Below are 14,144 nucleotides of genomic sequence, written 5' to 3' on the forward strand. Positions count from 1 at the left end.
TCTCTATCCAGGAATGGTACGATCAAATTAAACCTTCTTTTATCAGATCTCATCAGATAAATGATAAATTTATATGCAGCTTTCTTCACATCATTTAAACAAAGGAGTCAATTAAGTGGAACATTAAAAACTGATGGATCAAAGAGTGGCATAAAATAGCAATTAGAAATAATGAACCCCTGCAGTAAAATGACAGTGAGAAGTCATAGAATGACAGTGACATAACCAATCTATTAATGAGAAGTGACAATGAGGAGCAGGACTGCAGAATCTACAGCCTGTGACTAAGTGTATACGAGGCAGATTGATGAGGATGGAAATATCTCTCATGTGAAGGAAAATTATAAGTGCTGATATTACATAGTTGGAGAAGAAAAATTATCATTGTTATAGTACTTTGAAATACCATTATGTAAATGAGTTCATATTTAGAGAACAATCATTGCAGATTTGTATTTCAAATGTAGTTAATTTTCTGTTTGAAAATGATAGTGTTTTAGTTTTCTCTAAGTGTCTTGGCTATACCTTTGCTGAGTAATCATGGACCAATCAAGGAGATACTAAAGGGAGATTTGTATATATTTCCAACTTGGTCAACCAATGAGTTTATTGGGCTCAATTAGAGTAGCAAAGGTGAGGAGTAATAGGAGTATGAGTGATAAAATCTGCTGTATCACCATGAGTGCATCATCCGTGTGACGCACTCATGAAGTTTGGCAGTGGTGTCTGTCTTCGGGTAGACTTCACATCCTATATACTCTGTCATCTTCAAAGATCATGTCCATCCATGGGCCAGGAGGGATCTTCTGACTCCTTCACTCCATTATAGCAGATCTATCTATTACTCTATTTCATTGCTGCAGGTCAACCATACACAAAATGAAAGTTAGTAAAATTGTTCATATATATATATATATATATATATATATATGTATTACATTATTAAGTTTGCATATCACATTACATTATTATTGTAAATACGATTTAAAGTGTTTGAGAGTTGGCTCACCAATTAAGAGTGAATATTGCTTTTGCAACTCAGTTGATTCTTAGTACACACACGGAGTGGCTCACAAATATTTCTAACTGCCACTCCAGGCAGAGCCAATGTCTTCTTCTGGCCTCATCAGACAGTTACATCCATGTGTATATACTCCCACACATAGAGAAGAATACCTGTGATTAAAATGAAAACTAAATATTCAAATTGAATTTATTCACATAATTTTTATTAGGCTGCCAATTTTTATTAATTTCAAAAATCTAACCAGGCTACAGAACATATTTTCACATGGATCAGTAATAAACTATTGAATGATAATGGCATGAAAGTTTTAGTAATTTCCCTTTTTTCTTATAAGTATTTGGAATTAATGGAATATATACTTAGAAAACTGATTTTCTCAAAACCAAAATATCAAAGAGAAACTTTTGAGCCCACTTCTGATGAGCTTCTAGAAGGAACCTCAAACACTATTAAATCAGATCCAAGATAATGAAATCTGGTTACCAAAGAAGTAGAAGAAAATGACAGATCATGACTAAGTTCAGAATTTCAATAAGGTATAAACAAAAATACTATGAAACATTTGTTTGAAGTAATTACTTAATATAAATTTTAATGGAGTTCCATTGAAGTGTGTGTACTCAGAATCTTGAATATTCATTGAAGTCTCAAGTTCTTTCATAAGCATTGAAAATTTGAATGACTCAATTTTTTTTCTTTATGGATGCTGTTTTTGTTCTAATAATTAGTCCTATTTTTCTGAGCTAAATTAATTCTTTAAATTTCACTTTAAATATAAGTTTTCACATTATCATTTACCTTTCTTCATGATTCTATCTGCATAATTCTCTTTCATGTACTTTCTAAAGAAATGTCAATAAAATGATTTGTGTTTGATTATCTGACTTTATATATGTGGTTCTCTACATGGTTGGAAAACAATTCTTTCATTGTAAAAGTAAAGTGAGTTCTTTTAGAATAGAAATTACATTTCTTGTTATAAAGTTGTATTCTTTTTTAGACTATTGGATTTTCTGATGTAAGACCCTTCAATACAACAACTCAAGTAAAGTATAATGATGAAGAATTTTCACAACAGAAACATTTTTCTTTTATGTCTAATGCTGGCTTTGAATTCTTTTCTTCTGTGCTGGAGCCATGGTTATTTACAAAGAGGAGGAAAATAACATAAAGGAAATGTGCCCCTGAATCACTCAATCTGGTCAGAACATGACACAGTAACTCATCTAGAATTAAGATGGGTCAAATTTATATTACTATAGACAGAAAACTTGGGAAAACATGCAGACATGACACCTTAATTTTTACCCTATCAATGACCTACAATATTCCATGACCTCTAATATTCTAACAGTTCAAATTATCTGAGAAACACTGAGGTATATGGTTTTAAAACTTTTAATTATTTTTTTGTTGTCTGTGAATTCTATAATATCACTCAAAGTGTCTTTAGTGCAAAACAGCAAAACAGCACTCTGTAATTCCAACTGTGTACTACCAGTTTCCCTACCAATTTCCTGTGCTCTTCTTTCTTAAACCCACTGAGTCTGTTTAGTGCTGCATGGTATTTGCATGGGTCAAGGACCAAGCACTGGAGCTTGGGTAGCAGTTAAAGTGCTGCATCCCTGAAAATGCATCTCCTCTCTTGGAGAACTTGGTTTTGTGTGCCAGTGTCTTTTTCAGGATGTAATGAATTCTGGCACCCTAAATGTGGAAAACAACACCATCACTTTTGTTTTTATCCAGAGGAAATCTTATTTTCTAGAAATCTTTATTTTTCTTTAAATTTTCTTACTTCATTTTTTATATAAGGACAGGGATCTGTTTTTACTCCCTAAATGTATTTTTATGTATTGTTTGAAAATTCAACAGTTATATGTAGTCTGTTTTGATTGCATCCACTCTACTTCTATTCCTTTAATTCCTCAACACTTCTTTCCAACTACACAAACCATATTTGTTTTATTTGTTTATTTATCTACTTGTTTATTTATTTAAACCCACTGAGTCCATTCATTTCTGCCATTATGCAAAGAAATGTGTGGGGACATCGCTGGAGCATAGGCAACCTACTAGAGAGATCACAAACTTGAAGAAAACTGACTCTCTTTTAGTAGCCATCAACTGCTAATAGCTTTTACTCCCTGCTTTCCCTCCTCTACCCCAGCCCATTTGATCCTCACATTCCCATAACTCCATGTGTTCCACCTGGTCCCATCATCTATGCCTAACCCATATATGTATATATAGTTATGCACGTGTGTAAATGGCAAGATGACTACATAAGTCTTAGTCACTGTTCATTTTCTGTCTAGAGACACCATAAGCATGGCAAATCTTTTAAAATAAAGCATATAATTGGGACTTTCTTTTACTTTCAGGAGTGTGGTCCATTTTTATCATGGCATGGAGCATGGTAGCATTCATGGTACTGGAGTTTTAGCTGATAGCTACTTACTGATCTGCAAGCAGAGAGATAGAAAGAGATAGAGATAGACAGACAGATGGATCTGGTCCTAGCACAGGCTTTTGAAACCTTAACATCCATCCATAATAATGTGCTTTCCCCAAAACAAAGGCATCTGCCTCTGGTGACTAAGCATTCAAATATATAAGCTGTGGGAGCTATTTTTATTCAGACCTACACATATAATAATGTCACTGGTTATCAACTCCCCTAATTAAAATTTTCTTTGTGTGTGAGTATCATGCTAACAGAAGCAACATGCTATTATTGAGTGTAGTCATTCCTCTGTATGGTATGATTTTATTTTAATATGATTATTATTGGGAAATATTTATGTATAATTGCAAATAGATGTAAATTAATTAGTGTATATGTAAAAGTTAGTAAATGAAATCTGCACATCAGACAGAACAAATCTGTACATAGCAGAGACCAAGGAAGGGGTTTGGTAAGTTGGATAGTAAATGTAATTGGCCTCTATTGTGTAGTCTGTGTTCATTTTTCTGTACTCTGCCCAGGTGGTAAACCTGGCAGCTCTCTTCCAGAGTGTACTCTTACATATTAAAACACATCAATTATTGTCCTTTATAATGCCCTTAAGGACTTCTTGGCTGAGAAAACTTGTTAAAATAATGAGGGACTTTTTATTCCAGGAGAAGCTAAATCGTTAATGGTACTTATGTTACCTTCTACTCAGGCTATTAAAAAAAATATTGTTTTCAGCTCAATAACACAGGCCAGGTTGTGGCTACTCCTCACTCAGACTCCATTTGCACTCTATCAGCCAAGCAAGCAGTTTCCCTTGTCAAATCTTTCAGGTGAAACCTCTTTAACTAAATTGAGCACAGAAAGGGGAGATAAAGAAAAGGAAATATGGAAGGTGGGCTCAGCCTCCGTGCTTCCTCCCTTGTCCTTTCAATTTCTCTCCCTTCCTTTCTTATTTCATGTTTTCTTGATTTCTTTCCTTCCTTACATACAGATCCTCTATACTATTGAAAATAGGAACAACAGACGCACACAAAAGACTCATCAATATAGACTGTCTGAGTACTTCTAATTCAGTAGAAAAAAAATCTGCGAGTTTTTTTGTTTGTTTGTTTTTGTTTTTTCAAGACAGGGTTTCTCTGTGTAGCTTTGGAGCCTATCCTGGCACTCGCTCTGGAGACCAGAGCTGGTCTCGAACTCACAGAGCTCTGCCTGCCTCTGCCTCCCGAGTGCTGGTGTTAAAGGTGTGTGCCACCAACGCCCGGCATAAAATCTGCATATTTTTTAATACTATGGACAAGCAGTTTAAAAGCCTGATGTCAGAGGAAGTGACACTCCTCCTTGTGTTTACTATCACTGTTATCATTTGGAGCATTTGAACCTGCCATAACCAATCAGAAATTACAAAATAGAATGAGTAAGCTGTACGTGGAATTCAGAGTTAGGTGGCAAGAACAAAATTCGAACATCTTCAAATAGTTGGACAAAACCAAGCAATAAGCCATGTTAGGGTATCCACACAGTGCTCAGAGCCTGTGAGAGTGCCTGATTTCAGCCTGGGTAGCCTTCTGTGTTCAACCCAGTTTTCCAAGAATCCCCTCTCCTTAGTAGAAAGCAGAAAGGGAAGATTTCAGTGTGCACACTTTGGGAAGAAGGACTAGGAGATCCAGAAAACCCATCAATCAAAGTTTAAATGGAGAGCCAAGGATATACACAACTAGGCAATCCTGAAGGTGTGGCTCCTCCCACCATAACGCCTCATTTTCAGGTTTATAGTGGCCTCCTACAGAACTTTGCAAAATCTCTTTTCTGATTCAGCTCCTTCCCCTGCTTAATGTTCTCTTCCTTTACTTTCCTAGCATGAGATATTTGAAAAAAACAAAAAACAAAAAACAAAAAACAAAAAAAATGAAACTATTTCTTTGGAGTTCCTTATTTTAACAGTCTGATAGTCAGATTGACAGACAAGAAAGTCTCTTTAGAATGTCTTCATTTTTCCAGGCCATTTATAAATCTTTAACTTTCAGTTTCATCAACTCAATCTTGAGGTGCAGTATGTCTGTGTCTGAAACAAACATTCAACAGAACTCAAAATGGGTCGAAGGTTAGAGCACATTATTTAGTATCCGGTAGCCTCACATGAGAACCGACTTCTTGGCCTTTTGTTACTTTTGGATGGGCTGCCACAAAAAAAAAAAAAAAATCTATCTTGTTTTGATATAGAGTCTCACCATGAATCCTAGACTGGATTTAAATTTACAAACTTCTTCATTCAGCTTCCTAAGTGTTAGGTGTACATACCAGTACTAGTTCGGCCAGTGTGACTTTATTTCAGTTCAGACAACTCTCTGATCAAATATTTTTTGAAGACATTGCTGTTTAGCCATATGGTTGTTTGCCCTCCATAACTCCACAGTTCTGGGATAGATTCATGGTTGTTGTTATCATTTGATCCTACATTGCAGGGATAAATGGCAGATGTCAAGAAGTTAGTGCTAACCAACCACTTAGGCGGGGTCTATCAACAGGTGTAAAAAGGTTGGCTCTTAGGTCAAGTATCCTTGAAGCCCATTTCATTTATCTTGCGGAAAATATCCTAGCATCTCAAAAAATATTGCTTAAGTTTCTTTGACAAGAGTTGTATTTCTGTAGAATTTTAGTAGATCATTTAGTTGTGAGTCTTTACAAAAATGCAATTATGTAATACATTGCAGTTAGCTGTAAGCCTTTACAAAAAAATGACCAACACAAAGAAAACTACTGAAATCTAACCAAACATGTACAGATACACAAATACTCAACACCTTGGAGACTTAAATAATTTAAGAAGAATCTATGCATAGAGCCAATTACCATCACAACACAATACAACTGTATAGAAGTCACTTATAAAACAAAAATAAAGTTCTTTGGTTTATATGAATAAATTGGAATAACAGTCATGTATTCCTTGTTACTGTCTCTGCATATATTGACATAAGAGAGAATGGAAGACATTATCAGTGTGTGATTTGGTGTCACATTTTTTCCAAATTACCTGAGTTAATTAACTTAATTCCATTTTCAGGGTTTTTATTTTTGACGATTTTTGTCAAGAAAAGTGCTTGGTGGTGATGATGGTGTTCTGAGATACCACTAGAATTTCACCAGCAAAGTTCCAGGGTGATTTGTTGTCCAATAATTAGGTACTAAACACTAGCAGATTGAATTTATATCTACAAATATTAGCAAATGCCAGTATCCCCAGTTCAAATTATTAACAATATTAATATCTCTTTTTGTCCCTGGAAATATAGTCAGAAATCCAATATTTCAGAGTACTTAAATTTATTTAAGTACTATTTCTTGGAATTTCACTCTGGTAGTAGTGACTGTCAAGTTAACCCTGGTAGCAACTGTTAAGCCTCCTAATTTACTTCTGACACTACTGCCTGGAGAAAAAAAACTCATTCTCATAAGTTTCTTCACCAGCCATAAGAAGGCATTTAGAAATAAATGTTATCCTGTACACTTCAATTTTTCAAAGTCTTCAAAAGAATAGGATGTCTGTTTTGAATTGTTAATTTTTTCAACTCCTATTTCATTCTGTATATCCAATCTGTGCATAAACAAACAAATACACCCAAAACACTTTGTTCATTTTTTTACAGCATGAAACTCACATTCTGATAATAAACATTTCCCTTTTAGATTCATTTATTTTATGTGTATGAGTATTTTACCAGCATCTGTGTTTATATGCATGATTTTCCTGAAACACCCATAGCTGGAGAGGGGAATCAGGTCTTCTGAAGTTTGAATAATGAGTGATTGTGAATGATATGTAGGTGTATGGAACAGGAACTGTGTCCTCTGCATGAAAAGCAAGTGTTCTTAATCCCAGAGAACCTCTCTCCAGTTCTCAGAAGAGTTTCGTACTTGAAAGAATTAAGGGACAGAATGGAACTTTTAATATTATTTCCTCTACTATCAACAACCAGCCTAATGATCATCATCAACAATTTACGACAGCAAGCAAATGTTTTGGGAGATGGTAATTCATGCAGTGCCTGAGCTAAGATTCTGGTCCAGAAAATTGCTTCAGAGTTATTAGTGAATAATTGAGTCTATCCCACTGAAACCAATATAGTTACCCTTAGTGAAATTTTTACAACGATACAATGTTAATTCATTATTTCCCTTCGATACCAATTTACAAAAGGAAAAATAAATTTAAGTACTCTGAATATTCTGGCTGTCACATTTTCCTGTGAATACTCTTTAGTCCGAATGATAACTCCTGCTGAGAAATGAGGCAGATGGACAGCTGGAATTGAAAATATCCTTAAAAGAGTTGGTGTCATTACCTTTAAGTTTTAATTTTCTGCTTCATGCAGATGTGTTGGACCTTCTTTTTATCAGTCTCTGTTCCTGGGTTATCTTGGCTGTAGCATAACTGTACTGCATCTCTAGGAAACATGACATATCTGATACAGTTTGCTACAAGAAAATGTTATAGGCTTGATGGCTAATAACAAAAGAGTTTTATTTCTTTAAGTTCTGGAGGCTGCAGAGCCCAAGGTCAAGGCTTTAGCATGAGATGTGCCTGGTGAGAATATCATTTCATTTCTAGTTTCTGGCATATAGACATTTTCCTCTTGCTGCTTCCACACATGGCAAAAAGGCAAGATAATGACCTGGGTGTCTCTCGTGGAACAATAATACCATTTACCAAGGCTCCATCCTTTGTTCCTAGTTGTGTCTCAAGGTCCAACATTCCAGTATTACCTGCGCATCACATTTTGAACATGGATTTTGCCATGATGAAAGCATCCAGTGATAATGAAACTTTATAGGTTGTTTGAACTGTATTAAAAATTAATCTCAATGTTTGAAGTGAGTGTGGATTCTGCTGGGGCCCAACTCCCCCTATCCCTTCTTCGGAATTTCCTGGGTCCACTCAGCATGTAGTGGACCCGTCCCTGCAGGTAGGACCATCCAGAGTGTGGCCACACCTCATTATTGGCTGCCCTTATGCCCACTGCCCTCCACTTGAGTCTTGTACCCTCTATGCGCTCCTCTTGAATGAGAACACCAGGAGAGGCCAGACCATCCAGAGTTCCCCACCTTGAAGTCTTGGCTCACCTATACCCCTGAGAGAGGAGAGGAGAGATACCCTACTTATACCCACTCAAAGAAGGCATGGGAAGGCGAACATGCTTGACAACCGAAACACCCATACGACACCACCAGAATCTAGGGACTCTACACCAGCAAGACCTGAACATCCCAACACAGATAAAGCTGAAGAGAAAGACCAAAAAAATCACATTTATTTAGATGATAGAAACCCTCAAAGTGAAAATGAGAAAATCCCTTAAAGAAATGGAGGAAAAGACAAACCAAAAAATCCAACAAATAAACAAATCTCTTAAAGAATGCAAAGAAAGCCAAGAAAAAACAACCAAACAAGTGACGGAAATTATTCAAACAGTTCAAGGCTTGAAAGCTGAAATAGAAAGAATAAACAAAACACAGAATGAGGGAACTCTGAAAAATAGAAAAGCTGGGCAAATGATCAGGAACTACAGATGTAAGTACAACCAATAGAATACAAGAGATGGAAGAGAGAATCTCAGGTGTTGAAGACTCACTAGAGGCAATAAAGTCATTGACTAAAGAAAATCTCAATTCCAACAAACCCCTAATCAAAAATATCCAGGAAATATGGGACACTGTGAAAAGGTCAAACCTAACAATAATAGGTATAGAAGAAGGTTAAGAAACACAGCTCAAAGGTACAAAAACATAGTCAACAAAATCATAGAAGAAAACTTCCCCAACATACAGAAGGATATTCCAATGAAAGTATAAGAAGTTTGCAGAACACCAAGTTGACTGGACCACAAAAAGAAGTACCCTCACCACATAATAATCAAAACACCAAACTTACAGAATAAAGAAAAAGCATTAAGACAAGCAAAGGAAAAAGGCCAAGTAACATATAAAGGCAAACCTATCAGAATTATACACTATGTCTCAAGGGAAACTCTAAAAGCCAGAAGGTCCTGGATAGATGTTCTACAAATTCTAAGGGAACATGGATGCCAGACAGACTACTATAACCAGCAAAGCTTTCAATCGCTATAGATGGAGAAAACAATATATTCCATGACAAAACCAGATTTAAACAACACATATCCACAAATCCAGCCCTATAGAAATTAATGGAAGAAAAACTCCAACCCAAAGAAGATAATTACACTGACAAAAGCATAGAGAATAGATACTCCCACTTTACCAAACACCAAAAGAAAAAAGGGGGAAATCCACACACAATACCACCACCAACAACAAATCCAAATCAAAGAAGAATTAATAATCAATGGTCTTTAACATCTCTCAATGTCAACAGGCTTAAGTTACCTATAAAAAGACACAGACTAACAGAATGGATAAAAAAGACAGAATCCTTCCTTCTGCTACATACAAGAAACATATCTCAAAATCAAAGACAGACATTACCTCAGAGTAAAGGGTTGGGAAAATATTTTCCAATCAAATGGATCCAAGAAACAAGCTGGAAGTAGCAATCGTAATATCTAACAAATTAGATTTCAAACTAAAATCAATAAAAAGATATGAAGAAGGTTATTTCATATTCTTCACAGGAAAAGTCCATCAAGATGAAGTCTCAATTATGAACATCTCTGGACCAAATATAAAGGTATCCACATTCATAAAAGAAACATTATTAAAACTCATATCACACAAAAAACTTCACACACTTATAGTGGGAGACTTCAACACCTCATTCTCACCACTAGACAGGACAACCAGACAGAAACCTAACAAAGAAACAAAGGATCTAACAGAAGTTATGACCCAATTGGTTTCAACAGACATCTATGGAACATTCGATCCAAACATAAAGGAATATGCCTTCTTCTCAGTGACATGTGGTGGAACATTCTCTAAAATTGACCACATACTCAGTAACGTAGCAAACCTCAACAGATACAAAAAAGTTGGAATAACCCACTGTACCCTATGCGATCACCATGGTTTAAAGTTAGAATTCGACAACAATACAAATTGCAGAAAACGTACAAACTCATGGAAATCGAACAATGCACAATCGCACCATTTCTGGGTTAAGGGAGAAATAAAAAAGAAATTAAAAACTTGCTAGAATTCAATGAGAATGAAGTCACAGCTACCCAAACTTATGGGGCACTTTGAAAGCATTGCTAAGAGGAAAGTTCATAGCATTAAGTGCTCACTTGAAGAAACTAGAGAATATTTATTATAGAGACTTCACAGCACAACTGAAAGCTCCAGAACAAAAAGAATCAAACTTACCACAGAGGAGTAGATGCCAGGAAATAATCAAACTGAGGGCTGAATTCAATAAAGAGGAAACAAAGAAAACAATACAAAGAATTCACGTAAGAAAGAGTTGGGTCATGGAGAAAAGCAACAAGATAGAAAAACATTTATCCAAACTAACCAAATGGCAGAGAGAGCATGCTAATTAACAAAATAAGAAATGAAAAGGGGAACATAACAACAGACATTGAGGAAATCCAGAGAATCATCAAGTCATACTTTGAAAACCTACACTTCACAAAATTAAAAAAACCTAAAAGAAATGGACAATTTTCTCGAGAGATATCATTTAGAAAAATTAAATCAAGGACAGATAAGCAATTTAAAAAGACATATAACCACTAAAGAAAGAGAAGCAGTCATCAAAAGTCTCCCAACAAGAAAAGCAACAAGCCAGTTGGTTTTAGTGCAGAATTCCACTGGAGCAGAAGCAGAAGGGACATTGCCAAACTCTTTTTAAGAGGCTACAATCACCTTTGTACATAAGCCACACAAAGACACAACTAAGAAATAGGACTAAAGACTAATATCATTCATGAACATAGATGCAAAATATTGCCAATTCAATTTGCCAATAAAATATTGGCAAATTGAATCCAAGAACATATCAGAAAAATCACCCAGAAAGATCAAGTAGGCTCCATCACAGTGATAAAGTGGGGAAATTACCAATATGGAGTCAGGTAGAAATGCAATGGGGAAAAGCGTTACTTACAGAGCGACCTAGCCAGCTGGTGTGGCAGCAGTCTGTACAGCAAGCTGAAAAGTGAAACTGAAAGTGAAACACAGCAACCTGAACCTCTCATTCTACATCACCCTGACCATGCCCTCGCAGGCATGGTCAGGCATACCTTTAGCCAGCCCCAAAGCAGGCATGGCTACAGGTTCCCCTACAATTCCCCTTTTATTCTAAAAGAGGATTAAAACTTAACAGTGTAAAGTATCCAAAATTACCAATCATAAAGGTGAAATATAAGAAGATACAACAATCTGCTAATGTCACATCCTAACTATCTATTTTAACTAAACCCTAAAGTCATCTGAAAGAGGTATCCAAGCCTGAACACCTCCTTACAATCCCAACCATAAACAATAGGAAGCTATCCCTAACTAGGTATATACACTATCCTAAGTGACAGCTATGGGGGAAAGGGACATAGCATTTTCCAAGTTACTTCCTGCTGAAATGGGACGACGACATCCTTGTGGGGTCCTATAGGAAGAAAATGTTAGTATAGTGAAAGCCTTGAATGGATTGTATCCAGTCCATGTTAGATTTAAGATCTTGTTTGAAATCCTCAACTTGATTGAGGTCAGTACCCGAAGCTCTGGCGGGAGTGTCAGTTGAAATGGAACAAGTTGGATCCAGTGCAGTCAAGGAGGTGTGGCCCATTTTCTTTACATGGTGTCCAGGAATTGCTGTCAGACAGGTCTTCATTGGCTCTGTGGAACTCACACATAAACAGTTAGCAGAGAAATGTTTGTTTGTGTCTGTACACATGCTGCGAAAGGTAACCATGGAGAATAATGATTATGACAGGTGTACACCTTCAAAGAAAGAGCCAAGAAAAGACAAAGACAGTCCCCAAATTCTTCTCTTATTCTGTATTACATCAATTGGCTTCTTGATACAATACAGAAACTCTAAAGTTTAGTTAAACAGTGTGCTTGGATTTTAGAAGAGGAAAGCCAAATCCAATTCTAAATCCAGCATTGGTTTAATTGAATAGGGACTAGGAAATAAAAAGAAATAGAGTTCTCTGAGAGACTGCTGTAAAGTTTACCATATGACACATTCCTTTTGTTTGATGGTTATAGCTACCTTTGCTTAAGCATCTACCCATGCGGTGTCCTTTGCCTCCTGGAGATGAGTTTTCCTGTGAAGATAAAAGCAAAACACTTCCTTTTCCTTTGGGAGGTTTCTATTTAGTTTATAAGATATACCTTAGTAGAATACCTGTCATTTCTCCTTGTCGAGAGGTGTTTACTTTTCAAAGGGAATCTTGATCAACTTTGATGGTATCCAAAGTTTTTCTTCTCATCTGGAAACCAATGCAAAACACCTACTCCAAAGTAACACATGTCCTGGTTTCCAAACAGAGGTTAGTACATCTTTGAAGTATACTGGCTGATTCAGTTCAGCAATTTTTTCCGTGGTCCAGGTCCAGTTTCTTTCCCCAGCTGTTTGTCCTGATTCATTGGCATTAAGAAAGTTTAGTGTTAATAAAGCATTATGCAACCTATGTTTGGGGGGTTTACTCTTCCAAGCTTGTTTGTTGAGCATCTTCTTATGTGTTCTATTAGATCTCTAAACAACTGCTTGTCCTGTAGGATTGTGTGGTATACTGGTAACATGCTCTATGTTACAATATTTGAAAAACTGTTCCAATTTTGTGGAGAAATATGCTGGAGCATTGTCAGATTTATTTGTGCAGGTATACCCATAAATGCCATCACATCTAGCAGGTGTGTAATAACAGAAAAAGCTTTTTCAGAGTTTAGAGCAGTAGCCCATTGGAACCCTGAGAATGTGTCTATAGTATGATGCACGTATTTCAAATCTCCAAATTCCGCAAAGTGAAAGACATCCATCTGCTAAACCTCATTCCTCTGAATGCCCTTAGGATTACAACCTGCTGGCAATGGAGTTTGATTACAAAAGGAACAAGTAGGACAGTTTCTCACTATCTCCTTGGCTTGTTGCCAAGTGATGGAGAAGTCCTTTTTCAAACCTTTGCTATTTACATGATGTTTCTTATGAAATTCTGAGGCTTCTAGCACACTTCCAATTAATAAACGATCATCTCATCATTGCCTTGTGCTAGTGGGCCTGGCAGACCCGTATGGGATCTGATATGTGTAATGTATATAGGATTGCTTCTGTTTCTGATAGTTTCCTGTAATTGTAAAAACAGAGAAGTTAATTCTGTATTATCGGGAACGAATTCTGCAGTCTCAACGTGTAAGATGACTCTCTCTGCATATTGGGAATCAGTAACTATATTAAGAGGTTCTATAAAATCCATAAGCACTATGAGAATTGTATATAACTCTGCCTTCTGTACAGATGTATATGGACTTTGAACTATTTCACTTACCTCTCCTGGTTTATAACCTGCCTTACCTGATATGTTGGCATCAATGTATAAGGTAAGAATGCCAGAAATGGGAGTTTGTCTTACAATACATGGAAGAATCCAGACTGTCTTTTTTTATGAACTAAATTCTGTCAGTTTTGGAATAGTTGTTGCTAATTATTCCCAAAAAGTCAGTAAGAGCTATTTGCCAATATTCATT

At 36.2% G+C, this 14,144-nt stretch overlaps 1 long non-coding RNA gene across 1 annotated transcript; it reads right to left on the reverse strand.

Moving 5' to 3' along the window:
- Nucleotides 1-579: 579 nt before the first annotated feature.
- LOC103160000 lies at nt 580-11,607 on the reverse strand. Its single transcript, XR_003484773.2, has 4 exons — nt 11,563-11,607; nt 7,826-7,927; nt 5,781-5,933; nt 580-857 (listed from the first exon to the last, which is right to left on the reverse strand). It is a non-coding gene; the product is annotated as an uncharacterized LOC103160000 (long non-coding RNA).
- Nucleotides 11,608-14,144: the final 2,537 nt, after the last annotated feature.

Source organism: Cricetulus griseus, chromosome 4 (assembly GCF_003668045.3).
Source record: "Cricetulus griseus strain 17A/GY chromosome 4, alternate assembly CriGri-PICRH-1.0, whole genome shotgun sequence".
In the NCBI taxonomy this organism is placed as follows: Eukaryota; Metazoa; Chordata; class Mammalia; order Rodentia; family Cricetidae; genus Cricetulus; species Cricetulus griseus.